This window comes from Pseudopipra pipra, chromosome 1 (assembly GCF_036250125.1).
Source record: "Pseudopipra pipra isolate bDixPip1 chromosome 1, bDixPip1.hap1, whole genome shotgun sequence".
NCBI classification, from domain to species: Eukaryota; Metazoa; Chordata; class Aves; order Passeriformes; family Pipridae; genus Pseudopipra; species Pseudopipra pipra.
Window position 1 is genome coordinate 81,663,203 of NC_087549.1, and position 25,849 is coordinate 81,689,051.

The window sequence follows — 25,849 nt, forward strand, 5'->3', positions numbered from 1 at the left end:
AATATAATTTAGCATTTCTTAAAGATAAAAAGGATACACATGTGTATGTATCTGTGTGTAATACATAGAGACATACACAAACCCCTGACATGAGAATGTGGTGATGATAAAGTAATATTAACTGTTTTTACTTATGTTGTCCTTTTCATCTTTAAGGCTTGCCAAATTTAAGAATTTATGGTTTGTTATGAGACCAACCCAGGAAATTATATTTTCACCTGTATGAATAATTGCACTGAAGACAAAGGGATTAGCCATAATAGTAACCAACAGCCTACCCTGTGTTTCTGTAGCATATTTCAGTCAAGTTTATTGGAAATTTTAAAAGTGGGATGTGAATTACTAAGCCAAGTAATTAGCAAGATTTGCTGCACAGAGGTATGAGATACTGCATTCTACGTATGCTAGATACGGAAAGAAGTTTAAAGTTATATCTGTAAATAGTTCAGAATTACATCCTGCATAAATATGCCAAATACAAGGAATTTCAAGCATGGTAGTCTTTTGTGTAAATGAAGAGCACTACAGAATATACAGCAAACCTGAAATTAACTGTGGTTGCACCCTCCAAAGTGCTTCCTCTAATACACTAAATGTTAATATACTATAAGCCAAATATACTGGTCTCCAGTACATGTATAGTGATTCTTTTAACCTTTGCTGTGCCTAAACCAAGGCAGGAACTTGTTCACATCTTCGAGAATTGTTAAAGAAACTTTTCTGTCTGACTATCCAGGAGCCACTATGGTTGTCACACCTGCACCACCTGAGCTGGGACTGAAGCTCCTTCACAGTGGGTGGCTTCAGTGAGTCAGCTCAACTTCCTTCACACTCCACCTGTGCACAGTTAGTACAGATTTCCTTGCCAACTTGACCCTCGATTTCCCATAGCAGAGTCTCAGATGTCTCAATCCTTAAAATAATTTAATCATGGTACAACAGCTAAATAAAAAAATATCAGCTGAAGCTCCCCTAACAAAGGAAACCCTGGGCTTTTATACCCTCACAGTCTAAGCGCTGGAAGGTCTGGAGTGTCCAGTCCTTGGTTATGCCACAGGTCCCCATGCCCTTTGTTATGCAAAGGGTTGGTAGGTTATGTAAAATGACAGCCTCTTTCCTGGAGCTCCCGCCACCCAGATCTCTATCTGCAGCTCACACTGCAGCTGCACACTGAGTTACCTGCACTGAATGTATTCCCTAACAACAGTTAACCTCTTTATATCTCATTTCACAAAAAAAGTCTAAATAGTCACTTAAGAAACAAAAACATTTTCAGGACGTAGTTGCTAGTCAAGACAGTAGGAGAAAAAGTTGCAAAGGTAAGAGCTAATTCCTGTCATTACTATGGTAAATCTGCCAGTCCTTCTTCTGGTATTGTGATTTTGCATGTATTCAAAATTTTAGTGATGTAAATTCTCTACAAAGAGGACGTGTGTCTTAGAAGAATTGCTTCACCAAGCAACTCTACTCCCAAGTAGAGTTATGAATTATCTAAGAAGGAAATATATATCAACAATTACACAATTTTATTTATTTTGCAAAATGGGGGAGTTATTCTACTTGTCCACTTGCTGTTCTTCAAATGAATGACAATCCTTGCTATCAGAGAGATACTACTCTGGACGATGCAATATATCAGTATGCAGTCTTTTGCTTATTGATTTTTTAGATACTACTTTAGACACATATTAATTAACTGGAATTTTGTTTAGCTGGTAGCTATCTAATCTGAATGTCGTATCTATGATATATCTATGATGTCTCTTCCATATGCAACGGGTGATTAATTAGCTTTGTCGTGTTGCAGTATGAGGGACTATCTCGGCTGTCCATATGATGCCAGATAAATTATAGTTATTTTAAGGTTTGACTTGAAAAGGCTATACTTCTAAAATTGTTGCAAATCAATGCTATTATTATTATTGTTATTATTATTATTATTATTATTAAATTGTCATCATCATCTTCATCACCTCCCCCAAACAAAAACTTATTTTACCCTTCATTTGCACAGAGTATTTTTTGTAACATGTTTCCATAATACGGCCCTCCTCAAAAACACCAACAGAAACTATCACAACAATAACAATACATTTAAAAGAATGTTTGAATATAAGGGTGGTCTATGTAGTTACTTTCTACATCTTCCTGGCACTAAAGTCAACTACGATACTTGAAAAAATCATCAGTGCCAGAATGGACAGCTTCATTTCAAGCTGTTTTGCTTGGGGGTTGTAACCTTGAAGACAATGAAGACATGCCACACTAGTGGCATGATGGGCAACTCATGCTGTTAATAGCATGTAGCAAAAAGGACTTTAAACTTCTTTCAGACGTATCCTGATGAAGCAAAATGAAATCTCTGAAAGCATGATTGTGCCCACAAAGTTTGCTTACAAAGAAAATGTTACTTCTTGTGACTGCATCGTTATGAAGGCACATTCACTGTATAATGACTCAACATTGCCTTTGGTCTCTTCTGCATAAGTGGGTAGGATGCAGGAATACAGTTTAAAACTCAAAAAATAAGAAAATTGCTGCTTTAGATAAAAATTTATCATATGATAGACTCAAAGAGCTATCCCATCTGAAAACTCACTTGCAACCATGCTCATTTGAACAAAAACTTTGAGGACAGAGATTTCAAATCCAAAAGTTTGCAGAACTCTGTAATACTTCTATTAAGCTTTAAAATACAGAATTGGCCCAACCCTTGGAAGCAACATCCTTCCACACATGCTGCTGGAGTCCACAGGAGCCAAGAGTGTTCAGTATCTGGCCTCAAGCACAACAAAATAATGGGGTGACAGCTGTTTTCCAACTAGCAGCTAAAGTGGGTCACATAAGCTGCCGTTTTCTAACTGCCCTAACATTTCCATAATTATAGTTACCATCCAAGTGACAAGCTGAAGAAGGATGGCAAAAAAAAAAATTACAATTTTTATTAGGAGGTAAAAAATTAATAGGTTTCTTTTCCTTAACCCAGTAACCCATGCATTCTGAACAGGAATTTTCTAGCTGATATAGACTGCTGATTATTTATTCACAGTTTTGCAGCTAAAGAATGTTAAGACTTTTCCACCATTTGTTTTCCTATAGTTTTGAAAATCAAGAAGAAAATGGATTTTGATGTAAAAAGAACAATACTTTTTATTCAAATGTTCTCAGAAAGTGTCAGCTTAAACTTTTAAATTTCAATTAATAATTCCCAAAGCACTGACAACCCCCCGACACACAGTCATGATTGCTAACTGTGAAAGAAAAGTTAATTTTTGATTTATTTTGAGGAATCAGAAGACTTTTGAGAAAGAGATTGAGGTGCTGGAGCAGGTCCAGAGAAGAGCAACAAGGCTGGTGAATGGACTCGAACACAAGTCCTGTGAGGAGAGGCTGAGGGAGCTGGAGTCGTTCAGTCTGGAGAAGAGGAGGCTCAGGGGAGACCTCATCACTCTCTACAACTCCCTGAAAGGAGGTTGTAGCCGGGTGGGGGTTGGTCTCTTCTCCCAGGCAGCTATCAGCAAGACAAGAGGGCATGGTCTTAAGCTGTGCCAGGAGAGATATTAGGTTGGATATTCGGAAGAAATTCTTTACAGAGAGGGTAATCAGGCATTGGAATGGGCTGCCCAGGGGAGTAGTGGATTCTCCCTTCCTGGAGGTTTTTAAGATAAGACAGGATGTGGCACTTAGTGCCACGGTCTAATAACCATGGTGGTAGTGGATCAAGGGTTGGACTTGATGATCTCAGACGTCCTTTCCAACCCAGTTGATTCTATGATTCTAACTTTCCTGATGAAATTTGCTTAAGGTATAGGGAACACTGTTTTAAATTCTTTAGTTTAAAATAGGACACAAATGGTATTTGTTTGAAAATATTTATACAGGATTCAACTTAAAAAAAAAAATGAAGTGAAGGGCTTAATTTATAGTTGAAATTAAACTCTATATTGGAAATTAATATTAAAGGAAGGAAAAAAAAACCCACTTGTAGTATTCTAGATAGCATATGCATTTCTAACTTTACTTGGTATTATAAATGCTCACAAACAGTGGGATTTGTTTATACTTCTCATGGTATACAAATGAAATTTAACTGTGGTAATGTATATGCAGTTAAGTGCCCATATCCTACACTTTATGGACCTTTGTGAATTCCTACATTCATCTTTACGACCAACTTCACTGTTCCATGCTACACTTGATGGTCTGTATTATAAAATCACACCTCTACATTTGTGTAGGTGGAATTGATGTCTCAAAGTAGAACCAAAGATGTGCAGGCTCTTACAATAGAGTGCTGCATTGTAAATTATAAATGTTAGAGAAGAAATAATGCAGTTGATTGTCATAGGACTTCCCTTTAAAGACAACCTTCCAGAACACTACAGTTTGTTTGTATGAAGGACTTCTACTTCTTACACCGGGGAGAGTATCATAACACGAGATATTTTGTAGTTACTTAATATGTATCCTAGATTTGGTTTTACTTTGTTAGTCTTAGTTATAATCCAACTGGAGCCAACTTAAAGAAACTCACTTCTTCTGTGATAATAATTTAAATATTAATTGCAGAAAAAATGCACTAAAAACCACTGTACATAGTTTTATACCTGTACATCAGAAAATTCACAAACCTTAAGACTTCTTAGTCAATCCATATTTCCAGAGAATAAGTATAAATGTCAAAAGGATGCAGAAAACAGTGATAGGGAGCTTTTGGATATAGAACAATGAGGCTATAAAGGATTTATACCTCAGCTCTACTGGGGAGAAAGGAGCTCTGAAATGAATTTGTTTCTTTATTATCTGAAAATATTTATAGCTTCCAAAGCTTCTGAATTTCAAAACTGTTGTTCAGTTTTTGAAACAGTCAGCTTTAGGTCTCACAGGTAAAAAATTGTTTTGACAAAGTGTAAAAAAACCCCAAAACCAATCAAACATTTTCAGGACAGACTTGATTATTTTGTCCTGTTTTATAATATTTCTTAGTTAAGATGATATTTTAGCCTCCTTCCTTACTATTTGGTCTGCAGCTTTCCAATAAATAAATTATATAATAAATAAATTATTCAATAAATAAATTATTCTCAAATAATTTAAGATTATAATAAAATTGATAAGATAATAAAATACCACTACATGAAGTTTACAATTCCAGATCCAATGTTAGGATAATCTCCTTAAACCAAGCAGCCTACTTTGTGCTTTTACAGGTGGCTGTTCTGCAAGGTTCGTTTTCTTTTTTCTTTCTTTTTTTTTACTGCAAAAGTCTTAATACTTGACATTATTTTCTGTAGATCATCAAAATGTGCAGACAAAATTCGCTCTAGCTGGCAGTATGTATCCCTCAAACACTGACAACTCAGAGACACCAAAATTATTCTATTAAATTATTAAGAATCCTGATATTTATCTCCTCTAAATGTCACTGTGTGTCAAATAGAGTAGAAAAATTATATCCAATGATAAGAGTCTCAGTCAAGTAGAAAGATTCATATTTGAAAAGAAATGCCAGACAATGTTTAGAAATAATTCAAGAAATAAAATAATTGCTTTCAATTTATAAGGTATATAAATGGGATGTAATGTCAATTTATAAAGTTCAATCTATAGTCAGAACTCCATTTCATTCTCTGGTTTTGAAATAAATCACTTTAAAATAGCCCCAACATTTAAAGTTTCATCAGACCTTTACTGAAAGATCAGCTCAACTAAACAACAAATATTTGCTGTTATTATCGAATCCCTGTAACTGTGAGCAACATTTAGCAAGTTTGCATAATCAATACCTCTCCTCTGAGCAGACAGTTATAAAAGCTTTGCCCTGTACCAAAAGGTCTGAAACAGTACAATAAATTCCTGTGAGGGCAGATGCACAGGTGAAAATATTTACCATTCAATAAAATGGATCCCGTTGCTTTCTGTTGACAAAGCAGGTGACATGCTGCTTGCTGCCAAAGTGAAATTGCTCTCAATTTTAAAATGTTTTTTGGTAATGTTAAGTGAAAAATCTGTTTTACACCTCTATCAATATTAACAATCAGGCAAATTTTATGTTAAATAATATGCTTTTCAATTTCCCTTTCTCATCATCTCTTCCTAAGTACCATTCTAAAGGAATTAATTCACAGTTCTAGAAAGCAAAATGTTTTTGAACTTTAGGATCTAACTCTCTTGTTTCATATTGACAGTCACCTTTTAAATATTTAATTATTATCACTTTATGAGGTAAGGTTTTTTTTTTCAGCTTTCATGACTCTAAAATTATCTCTTTCTACCTGATGTGGTTAGCATGAAACAGACAGTATGATTCAGAGATTTAATAAGTAGAATGAGTTTTTCAAACTTTTATAAAACAGTTGCAGGATTTTGAATTATTGGCAGTGCCAGAACTATAAGCAACTTTCTCTTTAACACAGAGTGGGGCAGAAGTCTGATAATCTGGTTCAGGGTGCCAGGCATGACCTAGGGGAGCTTTCACGTCCCTTGAAATTGCAGCATGTACAAATAACTGTAACTATTAAAGCTGCATGAAGACTGCCTGAACAGGAAAAGGGAGCACAAAATTTTAAAAAATGTACCTCTTCCAGAACCTCCTTGTTTGTCAAAATTCCCAGGCATTTGCATTAGGTTTGAGAAAGGGTTTTATTTCATGGAATCATAGGATGGTTTGGGTTGAAAGGGATCTTAAGGATCATGTAGTTCGAACCCCCTGCTATAGAAAGGGACAGCTTTCTCTAGACAAGGTTGCTCAGAGCTCCATTCAACCTTACCTTAAAATTAGTCAGACTGTTTTCTAGTGGTATGGTTTTTCTGTACCTGAAAAATGAACCATTTTGCAAGAACTGCAGTTATCTGCAGTATGAACGATATGGATTGAGATTCATTGAAGGGCATAGTACTGACAGTTACCCACAACCTTAACTAACTGTAATATATCTAGCCCTTTAGAAGTCTTATTCTGAAATATAACATCCTTCAAAATGTTTTGATACTGACTCCTTGCTTTTAGAGTTAACAGTTTGAATGAATCAATAACAAATCCTTTTCTTTCCCAAGATACTGTTTTCTCCAGTATTGTATTGTAATTCTTTTATACTGAAGACATTATAGTTATAAGCTCAGCCTCCTCTTTAAAAACCAAATCATAGTATCAATCATTAGTTTATAAAGTCAGTTTATTTACATGATTTAATTACAAAATTATTTAATTACTTTTTTTCAGTGAGACAGAATTTTTTGTGTTCTGAGAGTCGTGATGCAAACACAAGTCCTTCTTTTTAAGGAACCAGCTGATGTTGTTTAATGCATGGTTTCTCTCAGAAAAAGTTAACGGAAAGAAAAACAGAAGAGAAGAGAAGAGAATGGAGAACTTTCCATGAGATTTTATTTCACTGAGCTCCCATCTGAACTACACAGTAGTAAAACTAGGACACGAGGCTATCACTTTACATACTACTTCTCTGCCTTTTGAATACCTTATTCTGTGAAACCACACAGGACTTTGCACTACAAACTTTTCTATAAAGGGGTCATCTGACTGTGTTTTAAAGAACATGGGGGGAGGGCATGCTTTCATTTCAAGAAGCAAATAGAATAGAGTAGCATAGAGTTGAATAGAATAGAATAGAGTAGAATAGAATATTTCAATTGGAAGTAACCTACAACAATCATCTAGTCCAACTGCCTAACAGCTTCAGGGTAAACCAAAATTTAAAGCACATGGTTAAGGGCATTGTCCAAATGCCTTTTAAACACTGACTGGCTGGGAGCATTGGCCGTCTCTCTAGGAAGTCTGCTCCAGTGCTTGACCATCCTCCTGGTAAAGAAATGCTTCCTAATGTCCAGACTAAGTCTCCCCTTTAACCCATTCCCATAAGTCCAGTCACTGGAGACCAGGGAGAAGAGCTCAGCACCTCCCTCTCCACTCCACTCTCCACCTCCCTCTCCACTCCACCTACCTCTCCTCCTTCTCTCTGTACTATACAAAAGTAAAGTCTTCAGCCAGTCCTCACAGGACATTCCTTCCAGCCCTTCCACCAGCTTTGTTGCCTTCCTCTGGATGCATTTAAGTACCTAGACATCCTTTTTAGCCTGTGGAGCCCAGAACTGCACACAGTACTCAAGGTGAGGCCACATCAATACTGAATACAGCAAGGTAGTCACCTCTTCTGGCCAACTGGTGATGTTGCGTTTGATGCACCCCAGGACATGTTTTGCCCTCTGGGCTGCCAGGGCACACTGCTGACTCACACTGAGCTGCTACCAACCAGCAACCCCAGATCCCTTTCTGCAGGATTGCTCTCCAGCCACTCCTCTCCTCATTTATACTTGGGCTCAGCATTACTCCATCCCAGGTGCAGAATGCATTAGGACTTGTTAAATTTCATCCCATTAATCATTGCCCTATGCTCCAACCTATCTAGATCCCTCTGCAAGGCTTCCTTCCCTCAAGAGAGTCAACAGCACCTCCAGTTTGGGATCATCAGAAAACTTGCTAGTGGTACCTTCAAGTCCTGAATCCAGATCATTGATAAATAGATTGGACAGGACTGGCCCTGGAACTGAACCCTGAGGAATGTCATTGATGACTGGTCACCAGCCAGATATAGCCCCATTCACTGCAGCCTTTTGAGCTCTTCACTTCAGCCAGTTCTTCACCCAGCGCACCATGAACCCATAGAAGGATTCAAAATCCTTACTAACATGCAAAACCTACACCCACTGCCTCCCCTTCATCCACTAGGTGGGTGAGACTATAATAGATGTATCTCAGATTAGTTGCACAGGACTTTCCCTTTGTGAACAACTCATATTCTTCTCCATAATTTTTCCAGGAGATGAGGTTAGACTGTAGTTCACTGTGTGTTTCCTCACACCCTTTTTGTAGATTGTAATAAGATTGTTCAGCTTCCAGTCAGCAGGGATCTCCCCAGACACCCAAGACTTTGGTAGATAATTGAGAGCAGTCCTGCCATATCATCTGTTCCTTCTGAACTCTGGAAGGCCCCAGGGACTTGTGAACTTTTAGCTGATAGAGTTGGCCCCTTACAATTTCAGTTTTCACAAATGGAAAGTCACTCTTCCCACAGTCCTGGTCCTCTAACTCAGGGGGCCAGGAAGCCCGAAGTCTATCAACATTAATGAAGATGGAGGTAAAAAAATGCATTGAATATCTCTGCTTTTTATTCATTTGTATTAGTCAGATGACCATCTTCAACATGTGTCAGTCCAACGGTTTTTTTAGACCTCTTTTTGCTATTAACATAATTCAAAAAGCTCTTCTTGTTATCTGAAACAACACTGGCCAATTTCAACTTCAGTTGAGCTTCAGCCTTTCATGCCTTCTCTCTGCATATACAAACCACAGCTCCAGAAGCCTGCTTTTGAATAACAGATTGATGGATAAAAAAATCCCTGAGCACAAATTAAGGAAAGCTGGGACAGAGGTGGAGTTATTTGGGAGGGAATTTAAACCCATGCCACTTAAGGAAGTATACCTGATACTAACCATAGCTATTCTTTTCTGGAAGACAAGACACTTGTCCTTGATGTTATTTGCTTAATTTTTCAGTTCTGCAGAGCAGGCCTCTCATATGAGATGAGGAACCCATGAACTCCTTTCCACCCTATTCCAATCACTGTTTCAGTGTTCTCATTGACATGTTACATCCTATAGTATAGTGGTTTTTACAGTTTATAGCTAAACAGTTCTTCAATATCTTTCCTCCCAACAGGCTACTGTCTGCTTTTTCAGGCTTTTGTACATAATGCTGTGTTTGTATTGTAATAAATAATACTGTATTTTTATTTTAAAATAAAATTCAATAACTAAATGCTTTTACGATTTGTTTTGACATTTATCAGCCCCTCCAATAGACTAGTATTTTGTGTCGATACAGTAATATTAGTGTTATGAGAAATTTATATCTTGAATTCTTTGGAGAACAGGAAAATGGAAGATATAGGAAAAAATCTAACATTGCAAATTACATGTAACCAGACAGAAATCTCTTTGGATCAAGCAGATTCCATAATATGCATTTTAAATATGTTTGGTTTACATTCTTGAGCTATTTTTTTTTAATTTCTTATAAAAAGAAAAGTACATCATGCAAAAAACAGGCCACTTGCTCAATTTCCAAAAGAAGAAGAATGCAACTAGGTTCTATTTTTTCTTGAATACATAACAGGCAGTGCAGAAACAAGAGGAAAGTGAGGTAGCTGAGGAAGAAAGATTAAGCAGGGTTTATTTTTTTCCCTTTTCTTAATCAATACCTTATAATTTCTTCCTTAGCACAGAGAAATATGATCCCTTTCCCATGACATAAAAGCTTCACAAACAGGGTTTTTTTACGTGATGTAATGAATCCCTTGTTGATTTAAAATTATCAAAGGATTAAGATGAAAGCTTTAAGCTCTTTGATAAAACATTGATAATTGTGCTGTAATATTCAATACTGTGACCCAAATAAAGTAATTTTCTCTTCTTAGTTCAACCTTAAAGCTTTATAAAAGCTGTATATAACATTTTTTAAGCCTTACTGTATCAACAGTTCTACAACTACCGATTCCCTGTGTAATATTTTGTATTTTAACTCCCAACAAAACCTGCAATTCAGGCTGCAATTAAGTATTCCATTTAGATTAAGTAGCAGATATAATTAGTTAAATCAATGGCAATCATTTTAAGCTGTTCATAAATGCTTAAAAAGCTTGAATTAGTGTTGTCCAGGGCTTTTTATGCATTTTGGTCTCATTCTAATTTCTGTAATATGTCAGTACAATTAGGAAATTTATTAAAATGCCTATAACATAAACTTATGGACAAACTTAAATAAATGTCCATTATACAATTACTTGTTAATATTGCGAGGTTTTAATTGTTTGCTTAATTACCTGGTTTAATTAATGTAAATTCCACGTTACTTAAACACTTAATATTAATTTCTATGGCTTTATGCCATTCAACAGTATATGTTGGATCAGTTAAATTAGAGAATGATGACACTACAAGAGTAGTGAGGTTTTTTGATATCCCACTTATTTTATGCTAAACAGAGCGTAATCAATCATTTTAATTAACAACCAGAGGTGGGATGACATCTCCCACTGAACTCAAGAGTGACTGCGAAGTTCCGTGTCATCTTCTTCAGGGCAGATTCAGCTTATTGAGTTTATCTAGTTGTTGAGAAAGAGTCTTGGATATGAAAGCAGCTCCCCTTCTTTCTACATCTAAAGGAGGTCTTTACGAAATGTGGCATTTTGTTTTGTGAACAGATATAAAACTGTTTAATGTTTGTTTTTAACTCTGCTTTTGTCACCGTGGGTACCTGTTTGTTTAGACTTCAGGGTATTTTCAAAGCTGTGTGTAGGAGTTGAGAAATTATACATCTGAATTCCATTATTTTCTAAAAGGATTTGAATGCATATATTTGCCCTAAGATTTAATTATACTCTTTGCAAACATAGATCAATTAGACAACTTAAAAACCTACTCTTTGGGGAAATAACTATCAGTTTCCCTTTTTTCTTTGAGTGTCATAATTATACCAGAAATTTGCTCTAACACTTTTTTTCTTTATGGTAATTTGTATAGTAAAAAAAAAAAAGAAGTAAACTTTCAATTTTAACTTAGTGAGTACAGAATTACAGAACTGAGCTGGAAGGGATCTCAGGAATCCATTGGTTCATCTCTTTTCTTCAATATATAAAGAATTATAGTCATATGAAAGATGGTTTTTTCCATTTCGGAAAGATTTTCTACAGTGGAGACTTCACAGACTCTGAAACTGGCCTGTTTTAGTATAGCATTATGTTTATAATTTCAACATGTAAATTATACTGCTATTTAAACCTGTTAATTACCTATTGTCTTCATTAACACAGAGAACTGGCAACTATTTTTCTCTTCCAATCAGTATTTTTCGTATTTAAATCTTCAGTCTTCTTTCAGACAACCATTCACAAATCGCAGTATTTCCCCTCTATAAAAATTATTCAGATCTCTAATTATACTCATTCTTTCCCTCTGAACTATTGGTGTATAGCTCTCTTGATGGGTCCAAAGGCTCCTCAGAACAAGTTACTATATTCCAGCTAAGGTTTCATGTATGATGAACAAAGCAGAAGAATTACTTAGCATGTCTTGCAAGCTGTACTTCATTTACATAACCCAGCGAGATGTACAATGGTCTCCTTTACAGCAGCATGACACCACTGATTGATGTGCGGCTTATGATCTGCTGAGGATTATCCTCAGATCCTTTGATACAGAATTGCTATCTAATCAACTCATGTAGAACTGCTATCTCTGTATTCATGCACCTGATATTACAACCCAAAAGTAGAAGACTGTAATTGTCTTTATTGAATTGAATCATACATTTAAAAAGCATTTTCCCCTCTGTTGTTAAAATTGGTTTGACTTCCAATATTCTTATGGTTTATACCAGGGCAACATAGTAAGCATATTTTCTGTTCCATCACCCAGGATGTGGATGAAATATAAACTAGAACTCAAGTAGGATCCACTGGAAAGCTTTAAGCAAAAGTAAATCTCCTTCCATTGACGATCTCTCCCTCAATACCATCTTGGCACCAGTTTCACTATAACACTACAGTGGTCTCATAGTCTTCACAGATGTGAAACTTAATTACAAAAATGTGTGAAACTGTCTCAGGAGTCTTACTAAGGCCACAATATAGTATCTTTTGATTCTCTACTTTACATAAAACATTAAATCTAAATTAACTGTTACTTATCTTTTAAAGTCTTAAAAATAATTTAAATTTTGTGACAGCATTTTAGAGGAGAAGAAAGGGTGAAACAGAGCAGAAAACTAAAGCAACTTACTAAAGATTTCCCAAGTCTTTCTCCTATTCCTCTTGTCCTGGTTTGGACTGGGATAGAGTTAACTTTATCCTTAGTAGCTTGTATGGTGCTCTATTTTGGATTTAATATGAGAATAGTGTTGATAATGCACTGATGCTTTTAGTTGTTGCTAAATAGTGTTTATACTAAATCAAGAACTTTTCGTTTTGTGCTCTGCCAGCAAAAATGTTGGAGGGGTACAAGAAGTTTGGAGGGGACACAGCCAGAACAGCTGACCTCAGCTGGTCAGAGGGGTATTTTGTACCATATGGCATCATGTTCAGTATGTAAACTAAGGGGAAAGCTGGCAGGGGGCTGTTGCTCAGGAACTACCTGGGCATCGGTCAGCAAGTGATGAGCAATTGCATTGTGCATCACTTATTTTGTCTATTCGAATTGCTGTTATTATTATCTTCATTTTCTGTCCCCTTAAACTGTCTTTATCTCAACCCATAAATTTTCTCACTTTTACTCTTCTGATTCTCTTCTCCATTCCACTGTGAAGTGAGCAAACAGCTGTGTGGTGTTTAGATGTTAGCTGGGGTTAAAACCACGACAGTCCTTTTTGTTGCCCAATGTGGACATAATGGGTTGAGATAATGGCAAATCTGACTAGAACACATTAGAATAATTTTTTTCTAAGCATTCATTGTATTAGTTTAATAGTTGCTGGTCCCAATGTCAATTTATTTGTTCTTAAAGTTGATATGCTTGTATTTAAAGTTGCCTTATGTAATAGCTTACTTGCAGTACATGTTCCCTGTTGTGCTGTTTATCACCCGTGGGAACTAGGCTAGGGTTATAATGTTGTTCTGCTTTATGATGGTTTATGATATGATAGAATTGCTGGTTGAGAAACTAACCTGGTAGTTGTATTCAGCATAGCCATCATCTCCGTACTTCGGGAACCATCTATTGGAAACTATTAATAATTATATCTTTTACTTTTCCTTTTCTCCTTGGAGACCCAATCCATGCAGGAGCCACTTCCATCTTCCCCTCCTCCTCTAGGCTAATTATGATATTAGAAATCATAATAGATATCCAGTATAATTATGATATCTTGAGAATTTTGAGTATCCTTGTGATGTTCAAATGAGCATATTCCTTTTGCTGTATCTTCTGAATGTGTTCCAGGTCTTTTTTAAGGTTAAACAACTGTTTAGGAATACCACCCAAAGATCTGCCCTGAGACTGGATTACTATGAGTGGCAGGGTGCGTGGGATAGTTTGGGCAAGTACCTAGGAGAGTGTGCACCTCTAATGTTTTCGAACTTCATCCCTGAACAAGTGCAGAATCTGAAAAAAGTAGTAAAATGTTTTGAAAAAGTATGCTGTCACCCTGGCAATTCCAGGGAGACACAAATCACTGCAACATTCTGGGGCTTGGTCCAGGCCTGCTGAGCGATGTTCAACACTTCTCAGCACCCTCAGGGGGAAGAGAAGGTCTATGGATGTGACAGCAAAGCAACAGGCACTACAGATACTCCAACCTCTGTGACAGGCACTGCAGCCAAAACAGAGAGCCAACGCATGATGATGTCATTCAGCCCTATATGCAAGAAGGTGTATATATACTAAGGTCAGCTCATTTAGTAAGGGTTGAAGAAGGAGGATCATCACAAGAAGAAAAGGAGAAAGAGGCAGAGCCCACAAATGAGGCAATAACCTCCTGATCCCTATTCCCGAGTAAACTGCATTAAGGAAGATAAGTCAGTCAGGCAAGATGACCACCATAGAGAGAGCAACTATCAAACTAATACAAAGAATGCTTATAACAAATTTGTTCTATTTTGGATTTAATGTAAGCATAATGTTGATAATACAGTGGTGGTTTTGTTGTTGCTAAATAGTGTTTGTACTAAGTTAAGGACTTTTCTGCTTCTCATGTCCTGCCAGCTAGAAGATGGGAGGGGCACAACAAGCTGGGAGGGGAAACAGCTGGGACATATGACCCAAATTGGCCAAAGGGGTATTCCATACCATATGGTGTCATGATAAATATACAAACTAGGGGGAAAGTTGGCTGGAGGCCACCACTTGGAAACTGGCTGACATCACCTGGTGAGCGGTGTGCAATTGCATTGTGCATCGCTTGTTTTGTATATTCTAATTATTTTATCATTGTTATAATCATCATTATATTCTTTTGTTTCTATCCTATTAAACTGTATTTAACTCAACTCACAAGTTTTCTCGCTTTTGCTCTTCTGATTCTCTCCCCACCCCACTATAGTGAGGGAGGGGGGAGTGAGTGAGCAACTATGTGGTGCTTATTTGCCATCTGGGGTTAAACCACAGCACTCTTAATAACACTGTTATATTTTTAATTTTCCAGTCTTCTGAAACCTCATTTATTTTTCATGCACCCTCAGAAATAATGGCAAAAAATTCTGACATTACTTTAATTGGTTCTTAGAGCAGTTTAAAGTACATATCATTAGGGCCAAAAGATTAGAGCATGTTCATCTTTTTCAAGTATGCTACAGCTTATTATTTCTCTGTTTGGCAGTAAGAACTTATCAATGACATCAGCTATGCCTGTAGAGGAATATTTCAGGGAATGCTGATGGAAAGACAAAGTAATTTTCCCCTGTTGATAGACCATTGCCACCCCTGACTTTCTTTTTCCTTAAATATACTTGCAGAATGATTTCTCAACACTGTTGCATTTGACTTCCTAACTGTATTTTAAGCTATATCTGTTCTGGTGTTGTTCCCATCTTTGTGAGCTACTTGTCTTATCTTTCCAAGTTTCTATCTGACCTAGTTTCCATAGTCTGCATGATCTCTTTCATGGTTTAGGCCATTTGATCTCTCGATATACTTCCTGTTCTTCCTCTGTAATTGGATAGTCTGTACTTCTACCCTTAATATTGTCTCTCTAGGAATCAGCTGACTCTCCTTAACTAACTTTTCACTAAACTTGTTTCTAAATGTCTTGAGTTTGTTAAAGTCCATCTTTTTGAAGTTTATTATTTTTACTCTGCTTTTTTTTTCTTCCTAAGAATTGTGAACTCTATCACTTCCTTCTTACTAGTTAACACCAAATCTGAAAGAGCTTCACCTTTTCTTCTTTTGTATAAAAAAAAAAAAAAAGCCATTCATTCATTCCAGGAACTAATGACTGAACAAAATGATTATTCAGACACAAACAAAGATTTTGTTAGAAAATTATAGGCTCAGCTGGTAATCTCTGAGGTTACTGCTTATTTTCTTATCAGCAATTTAAAAAGCTCCAGCTTGGAAAAGAATTTCTTCTTAATATTTTTTCTGTAGGTATGACATGTTTTTTTGATTTTAAATTCGTCATGGCAATTGAATATGAAATTTCTAAGCCCTACATGTCATTCAGAATTTTTGAGAAAATACCAGCCACTTCTTAGTCTGTGAGTAGTCTTCAAGAAACTTTTTGCAAATACTATGTAAGCCCGAGGCCTAAAACTGTAAGCATAGCCTTATTTCATCATGATTGTTATGGACATTGTGCAAACATCAGTAACACATGTAAAGTAAGCATATAATGTCTCAGATCAGAATGGTAACATTTTATTAACATGCTGCTTTAGTGTAAATCACTGCATATTTTGAAGAACAGTTGTGATTTAAAGCTCAAGCTTTTAATATTATGGGGATCTCCTGAAATCATTTAGTTATAAGCATACCATCTAAATAAAATTGTAAAATTCATGAACTGATTACATGAACACCCCTGGGATAGCATTCTATGTCATTGGTATCTAAACATGTCTATCCATGATGTCAGTGGTGTTTTCCATAGTAGGATTTCTAAACATAAACAAAAGACACCTGACTCCATTCCTTCTCTGAAATCTCATGGTTATGGTTACGATCTCATTCCATTTAATGACCTTACACTAAGTCAGGCAGTAAAGAACCAGAGACTTTTGTTAAAATAAGTTCAGCTGAAAATTAACAAAAAAACTCCAACCCCTCACAGTGAGTGCATTGTCTGAAATCAAATCCAAGTTTTATTTCAGTGTAAGCATATGATAAAAAAAAATATGCCAGCTGAAAATTTTTACCTGGGGGAGAAATGACAGTTCAATAACTTTAAGATGCCTCTATCAACCTGAATTGTATTGTTATTCTCTTGAAAAACAGACTGCGTGCAAGTAATTTATTTTACATTCCCTGCATGAACCAATCAAGTTAAGTTTGCAAAACTGAACTGAAATCATTCAGGTTTATGAACTATAAATAAAATATTTTATTTCTTATCAAAATTTCTCCCAAGTATTCTAGGATGGTTTTTTTTCTTTTTATGAGTGCTAGTTACTGTGTTTGCCAAGGATGTGGGAGTCTGGCTTCCATCTGAGAAGGCTTTAAAACATATAACCCCTGTAGGACATCTTCTCAATCACCAGACCATGTTGTACTCTAATATATGTGCTTGTGAAAATGAAGCAGACATCCTTTAGTTTTGCTTTGGTTTTCATAATCTTCCTCCAATTCCAGGCATGCTAACTTTATGTGAACGCCATAGCCATCATCCTGGAGAGTCTCTAAATGTTATATGCAAAAATATATCCTACCCTCAGGGAAAGTTTAGAAGGACTCAATGACTCTTCAAATGTCAATCATGTGGATCAATAGAAACATATGATGTAGTTGTTCAGATACCTCTGGAAGAATGGAACCAGGATCTGACAACTCTAAGTTATGGATGTTGAGCATGAAAACACCTTGAGCTTTGAACAAATCCTTAAATCCTGCTGTTAGGTTTTGTCTGGATACATAAAGCGCTACTACTCAGTTCTCCATCTGTGAATTCCTTAAACTTGGAGACTGGATCTGTGCCAGCACTGGTACAGTGATTCAATTAAATAACAACATTAAAATAAACATCCTGAATAGGCTTAGCATGTTCCATTTGGAATTAAGTAATAGTTAATCTTTTAATTAATATTAATTATTGAAACAGACTTGAAATTTAAAATTGCTGTCAGATTTGTCAGATCCTTGGCTTTTAGCTGGAATGTGGTTTAGGTTTGTGTTTTATTTATTGTCTGACTCAGTTTTAGGTCATTAAGTTTGATAGGATGCAGCTTGAACTATGTTGTGAGCTTATAAATGCATCCTATTCCTGGTGCTGCTGTGGTGTTTCTATACGGATTCTGACAATTCACTGAGCACCCACTTGTCTCTGAACCAAGGGTAAATAGTACTGGAAATATACCAGTGATGAACAGTTGTTGCATATCAGGTATAGAAATCAAAAAATGTAAGTCTAATTATTATTGGTTTATTTTGAACATGGAAATATTGAACTATTCGGTGATGGTTTTACCAGTTAATGTACCATAACATTATAAAGCAAAGACACATTTTGATTCCTTTGATTTTGTGGAATTCTAGTACTTCAAGTACAGCTGTCTTGCCTAGTCAGAGTGACAAGTTGATACCTATTCATTCTTAACAGATATATTGTAATTAGCTACTTTTTTCCAGTCACTTTTTTTTTTTGTGAAACACATATATGAACAAACGATGCAGCCACCACATTTGCTTACATTCTGTTGCATTTATCAAAAGTTTCAAAATTGTGTCCTGAGGTGAAATATTGACAATGTTTTATCAGTGATCCCATCTCTTTTGTCAGTAATTAAAGAATCCTTACTTTTAAAAGCCAAGATCTGCTACTATTAACTCTCCAGTAAAATCTGACAAAATGCATTTTGAAAAGTAGAATAAAACTAGATATGGTAGTTATATGAGCTTCTGACTAGCATTCTGGTATCTTTGGGCAAATGCTGTCAGCAGTGTCTAGGCTGTGAGTTATCTGAAAAAAAGGACATAGAATGTATTTGTCTATAATTTGACTGAGAGCTCCATCATTTTCAAATCAGGCTTCAAGACAGGCTATTATTGATATCAGTCTTTAAATTCCACATACAGAAAACTCTCTTTTAACTAATTAACGAAAAACTCTGGAGATAAAAATACAATCTTTGAAGCATGCCAGCAATGTACAAACATCGAGAAAAGACCATTAAAAGCTATCAACTAAAATTATTAAGGAACAAGATTCTCATATTTTATTATTATTCAATTGTAGCTACGTATTTAAATTGTTTAGATTATTTTGGAAATACTCCACCAGGAAAAGAAAAATTATAAGGGCATATTGAGGTGGAATTTCGTGGACTCATAGAATGATTTGTGTTGGAAGAGACCTTAAAGATCATATAGTTCAACCTCCCTCAAACCCCTGCCCACTAGAGCAGGTTGCTCAAAGCCTCTTTCAATCTGGCCTTGAACACTTTCAGGGATGGGGCATCCATAACCTATCAGGGCAACCTGTTCAAGTGCCTCACCACCTTCACAGTACAGAATTTCTTCCAGATATCTACTCTAAACCTACCTTTTTTCAGTTTAAAGTCATTAACCCTTCAGTTAACCCCACAGATCAAGTTGGATGGGGCTTACTGAGGGAGCTGACGAAAGTGCTCACCAAGTCACTTTCAGTCATTTACCAGCAGTTCTGGCTAACCTGAGAGGTCCAAGATGTCTGGAAGTTAGCAAATGTGATGCCCATCTACAGGAAAAGTCAGAAAGAGGATCCCAAGAACTACAGGCTGGTCAGTCTGATTTCAGTTCAGGGAAAGGTCCTGGGTTAGATCATCTTGAGTACCATCACATGAAATGTACAAGACTCCAAGGGATCAGGCCTGGCTAGCATAGGTTTATAAAAGGCAAGTCCTGCTTGACTAAACTGGTCTCCTTCTATGACCGGATGACCCATTTAGCGGATAAGCGAAAGGCTGAAATGTTATCTGCCTAGAAGTTAATATACTGTTTGACACCATTTGCCACAGCATTCTCCTGGAGAAATTGGTTGCTCAGGGCTTGGACAGGTGTACTTAATCTTCATTGGGTGAAAATCTGGCTGGATGGTTGTGTCCAGGAAGTTTTGGTGAATAAAGTTCAACCCAGTTGGTGACTGGTCACAAATGGTGTTCCCCAGGGCTCAGTACTGGGGCCAGTCCTGTTTAATGTCTTTATCTATGATCCGACTGAGGGGATTGAATGCACCCTCAGTCAGTTTGACATAAACTTGGGTGGGAATGTTGGAGAGTAGAAAAGCTCTACAGAGACTTCAGGACAGGTTGGAATGATGGGCTGAGGCCAATTGTATGAGGTTCAACAAGGCAAAGTGCCGGGTCCTGCAATTGGGTCACAATAACCCCATGCAACACTACAGGCTTTGGGAAGCAGTCCAACTGAGAAGGACCTGGGAGTGTTGGTCGACAGCTGACTGAACATGAGCCAGAAGTTTCACAGAATAGTTTCACAGAATAGTTTCACAGAATGTTCTGACTTGGAAAGGACTCACAAGGGTCATTGAGTCCAACTCTTAAGGGAATGGCCCATACAGGGATTGAACCCATAACCTTGGTGTTGCTCTATCCAATTGAAATGTGCCTAGATGACCAAGAAGGCCAATGCCATCCTGACTTGTATCAAAAATAGTGTGGCCAGCAAGACTGGGGAAGTGATGTCCTTCTGTACTTGGCATTGGTGAGGCCTCAACTTGAGTACTGTGTTCAGTTTTGGGCTTGTCACTACAAGAAAGACACTGAGGTGCCCTTCCAGAGAAGGGCAACAAACCTAATGAAAGATCTGGAGCACAAGATGTATGAGAAGGAGCTGAGGGAGTTTACGTTGTTTAGCCTGGAGAAAAGGAGGCTGAGGGGGTCCTCATGGCTCTCTACAACTATGTGAAAGAAGATTGTAACGAGGTGGGAGTCTGTTTCTTATCCCAAGGAACAAGCAATTGGACAAGAGGAAATGGCCTAAAGTTGCATCAGGGGAGATTTAAATTGGATATTGGGACCAAAGTTTCCTCTGAAAAAATTGTCAAGCATTGGAAGAGGTTGCTCAAGGAAGTGGTTGAGTCACCATCCCTGGAGGCATTTTAAAAAAGTGTAGATTTAGCACTTAGGGGCATAGTTTAGTGATGGACATGGCAGTATTAAGGTAATGGTTGGACTTGATGTTAGTGGTCTTTTCAAACCTAAATGATTCTATGATTCTAAGGTTCTACAACTGGTATTTCTTGGTAACTTTATGTTGAAAATCATTTGTCATAAATAATCGGTACCAATGACAATCTTTGTAAGAATTATCAGCTTCTCTAACACCAATTATACTTAGTCTTTTAATGACTGAAGATATTGGTATAAGCTCCACAGGTAACTATTACTTTTTAAAGAAACTGCACTATGTACCTACAGAAGAAGAAAAAAAATTAATGATAAATCTTTAGTGGAGCATTCTGATATTGATGTGTTTCTAAAGCATGAAGAAAGACTAATATTTTCATACAAGGCCAAGCTTTAATTAGCATTAATTCCTGAAACATCTATCAAGAGCTTCAGGGTTCCCTTATCCATTTATCACACATGTTCTATGAATAACTAAAATACATTTTTCTGTTTGCATGACACTTCTATGTTCTGTCTAGCTACCTGAAAGTAAAATCACATTTACCTACATGTTGGAGGAGTTAAAAGTGTTCAACAAAAGGAAAACAAGATAAGAATATGGCAAGATGAGAACTGAGTGGTCAAGCTAAATGTGTTATTATAAAGGTGAATTCCATAGTCTCATCACTGTCAAAACACATTTCTTGTACCTGGTCTCCAGAGAAATATATGCCATTGGTGAAAAAACACTGCTTTCTATCTTCTGATTAATGTAATACTATTCAGTAATTACAGATACCACATTCATCTTCAAACATCAGCACGGTTTGCAATATTTAAGTAGAGGACCAGTGATTCTTCTAAAACTCAACAAATTCTGACTTTTTGAAATTCTTGTTTCTCAGTGGAAGCAGGACCACTCAGGACATGTTCTCTTAGATATAGGTAACAACACAAAAGAATAATAAAACTAATAGCAGACAAGTACAGTTCAGTATTAAAAGGTTGGAGACATTTGCATATGCACAGAAACGTCATCATAAAGACATGATGGAAGGAGTACAGTCCCCAAAGCCTACTGTAAAATCAGACCCTGAAATTTTGAGACTCACTCATTGTGTTGCAAGACCCACAATATCACCTATGACCTTAGTCAGTGCTGGGTGTTGGCCATTTAAAGATTGTCTCCTTTGAAGTTGAACAGAAAAAGAGTTATATACTGAAAGAAGGTAAAGGGAATACACTGGAAGATAGACACATAAAAAATATAGAGATGGGTAGAAAAAAATCAGAAAGAATCACACATATATTAATGTGGAAAACATTTAACAAAGCAAACAATTGTTAGTTAAAAACACCTGTGGGAGTTCTGATCTTTAGGCTTGTTTATCTTGCATAAGTATACTGTCAATATGCATGAACTCATTGAAAATTTAGTGAGCTTAGTCTTTGACTTCAATTAAGGTGAACTTAAAAGGTATTTTTAGTAATATTTTGCATTATAAATATGTAATTTTTGTGTGTATAAAAATATGTATAAATATGTATATTAAGTAATCTTTTTCAGCATATGTACAATAAAATTAATTCTCATCTTTCTAACATTCCTTAATTTACTGCTACTGTTCATTTGAAACTCTCATTCATATTACGTACTATCATTATTTGCCCATGCAAATCCTTACCTAATAATTTTCATTGTTCCTCTTTATTTGCTTCCTTCCACTGACTGTGCCATGCAGGTTGTAAAAATAATGTACTACATTAAATATGAAATTGAAACTGTGATTTTTATATCTTCTAAGTGTTTTGTCTGTGTTTTTTTACCCATGCATTTACCAGAAATTGACCAAGACGACAAGAGTCGTCAAGATTGACCCTTCCTGGAAAAACAGTACTTGTAAGGCTCTAATACTAGAGTCTGCAGTTCACGATTGCTGACTAAAATTTACCCACCTTTTTGGAAAGTGATTAATACCTCTGGCTAAGTAGCAAACAACTGCACATTTAGAAGGGTAGCAGCTGAGCTAATTTACCTTCCTTACTCGGTAAGCACCTAGTTCATCAAGTCCAGATTCTCACAGACAGCTGTGTAGTAGATTTATAGTCCAGGAGGCTACATATTCAAAAGGGTTAAAAATCTCATAACAAATACTTTGTGATTATATAGGTCTCAACTCTATCCCACTCTTGCATACATAATGAGTTACATCTAAAACCACATCTACACAGCCAAATTTTCTTATCTGGTTTGATATTTGTGTCATTGTTTTAGAGTGAAACTGTGTCAGTATCCTCCTATAGCTAACCCCAAATAGTTCTAGTCCCACAGTTAGACTCATACAGCCTTCACCTGGTGGTGTGGTCTACCAGTACACACTGAGGAATAGTGTGGATTCCCTGACTGCATACCCCTCCTGTGGGAGACACGAGTGCTCCAGTTCTGTGTGTACTTTTGCTGCTTCCTGCCACCTGCTAACGCACATGCTGCCAAGGGAGCACTCCATGAGTGTTGTGCACAGGGGTGTTTTCTGAACAAGGGGAAAATCAGGGGGAAGTGAGACACCCACCAAGAACCCACAGTTCACACCACAGTGAATGACGAGGCCCGAGTGAAGACATGAGCAGCACTGAACAACACATGGCCAACACCTATGTATAAAAGAAGCCCCTGGGAAGTGCTAGCAACCAGGCCATGGTGCATCAGCAAGAGCATGGCAAGGTAGTTCACACAAAAAGTGCCAGGTCCTGCACTTAAGTCAAAACAACACCATGAAGTGCTACGGGCTGGGTGAGAGTGAAAGCCATTCAGCAGAGAGAGACTCTTGGTGAACAGCCAGCTGAACACGAACCATCAGTGTGCCCAGGTGGCCAAGAAGGCCAATGGCATCCTAGCTTGTATCAGAAATGGTGTGGCCAGCAGGATCAGGGCAGTGATTTCCCCCTTATACTGGTGAAGCCGCACCTCAAGTTCTGTCTCCAGCTCTGGGCCTCTCACTACATGAAAGACATTGAGGTGCTGAGGTGTGCCCAGCTCCAGCTGGTAAAGGGTCTGGAGTACAAGTCTGATGAGGAGCAGCTGAGGGAGCTGCAGTTGTTTTAGCCTGGAGAAAAAGGGTCTCAGGGGAGACCTTATGGCTCTCTACAACTACCTGAAAGGAGGTTGGAGCAGCGTGGGGTCAGTCTCTTCTGCCTGGCAACTAGTGACAGAACAAGAAGAAATGGCCCAGAGTTGCATTAGGGAAGGTTTAAATTGGGTTTTAGAAAAGAATTATTCACCAAAATGTTGTTGAGCACCGCAACAGACTGCCCAGGGAAGTGGTGAAGTCACCATCCCTGGAAGTATTTAAAATACATGTAGACATGACATTTAAGGATATGGTTTAGTGGTGGGCTTGGCAGTGTTAGGGTAATGGCTGAACTCAATGATCTTAATGGTCTTTTCCGACCTAAATTATTCTATGATTCTATGATTAATATATTTTTATATTTTATCCAATGAGGCAAATTCAGTGCAGTTGTAACATATAAATTTATCTTATAATATTGTCCTTTTCCACTGAAATTATTACAAGAAAATTAAAATGGGTCTACTTTACTTTTCCAGCCTTAAAATACGCCCTTTATCAAGCTTAAAAATAAAATTGCTTTCACTTCCCACTTAATGTGATTTGACTGAATATTCTTTTAATGGCTAAGTGTGATTTTTTGAGTGCACATTTTTATATGGATGGTTATTTCTCCATTTTAAGAAGGCAATAACATATTTGAACATCTGCAGAGTATCAAAAACTGGTGGCTGGTAGCTAAAAAAAAAGCGTTTTACAGCACTACATACTTTATACCAAATTGAAATAGTAGGAACTTCAAAAAGCAAACAGAAGTATGTTAGAGACAGCAATATCCTAACCTTTCTTTAACTATTTATTCACAAAAGACACTTCACTGTCAAGTTTATAATTCTGTGTTAATACTACTTTTGGAATTTGCATTAAATGACATTTTGATTATAGTATTCAAATGCATGTGCCCTTAAAACTTTGCCATTTATTTTGTATGCAAAAATCTTCCAGCTAAATGTCCCTATTTCCATTTTGCTCTGGATTCCACTGAGACCATACAGGAAAGAATAGCTAAGTTCTCCTCCCAAAAAAAGTCTTGTAAGGTAGAAGAAATTCAAATGATAACCTATTATCCAACAGCTGTTTGATTCTTTGCTCTAAATTATAATCTTGAACAAATAAGATGTTTTTCTTTTGATAAAATTAGACACTATTTTTTTGTTTAAAATCTATCTTTATCCCTAATAATCCATGAAAGCTTCTGGGTTAACATACTTAGACAAAGCAACTGTGTGTACTTATTATGTAAATTCTCTGACCATGCCTTTGAGCCATAACCTTTTGAAGCCATTGGGAGTTTCAACCCAAACAATTAGATATATTCAGTGAGGGAAAGAAAATTACTGATGATACTAAAACAGCAACAGGGATATGACCTCAGGAAGTTCTTAAGTCAGAAAGTGCTTGCATCTGCACAACTGGGACCTGGGAAACTATTGCTATGCAATTGCCCTGTCTCCTCTTTCCTTAGGCATCTACCACTGACCATTGTCAGTGATAAAAATGTTAGAATGATTATCTGTGTGAGCAGAATTAAGCATCTGTTTATAGTAAGCCTTATTATCTATTATATTTTTTCTGTGAGACAGATGGAACCCATTTTGCTGCCTCTAAAATTTCTCCTTGCAATTAGAAAACAGGATCAGAATTTAAGATCTGATATTTGTAAAATGTTTTGTGCCTTCCATGAACTGGCTTCTACCAGTTTGCATTCTTCAGTCAGACACATATTTTCCCAAAAGTTCACTGTAGCAAACAAAAGCAAAATGCAAACCAGAATGTTTGTCAAAGTCGTGGGGAGCCCATGGGGCACAGATGATGAAAATTAAGATTTAAAAGCATACCCGAGATGCCCATTAACTTTGAAAATATATTTTTCACCACTTGAATCTAAAAGCAGCATTTCA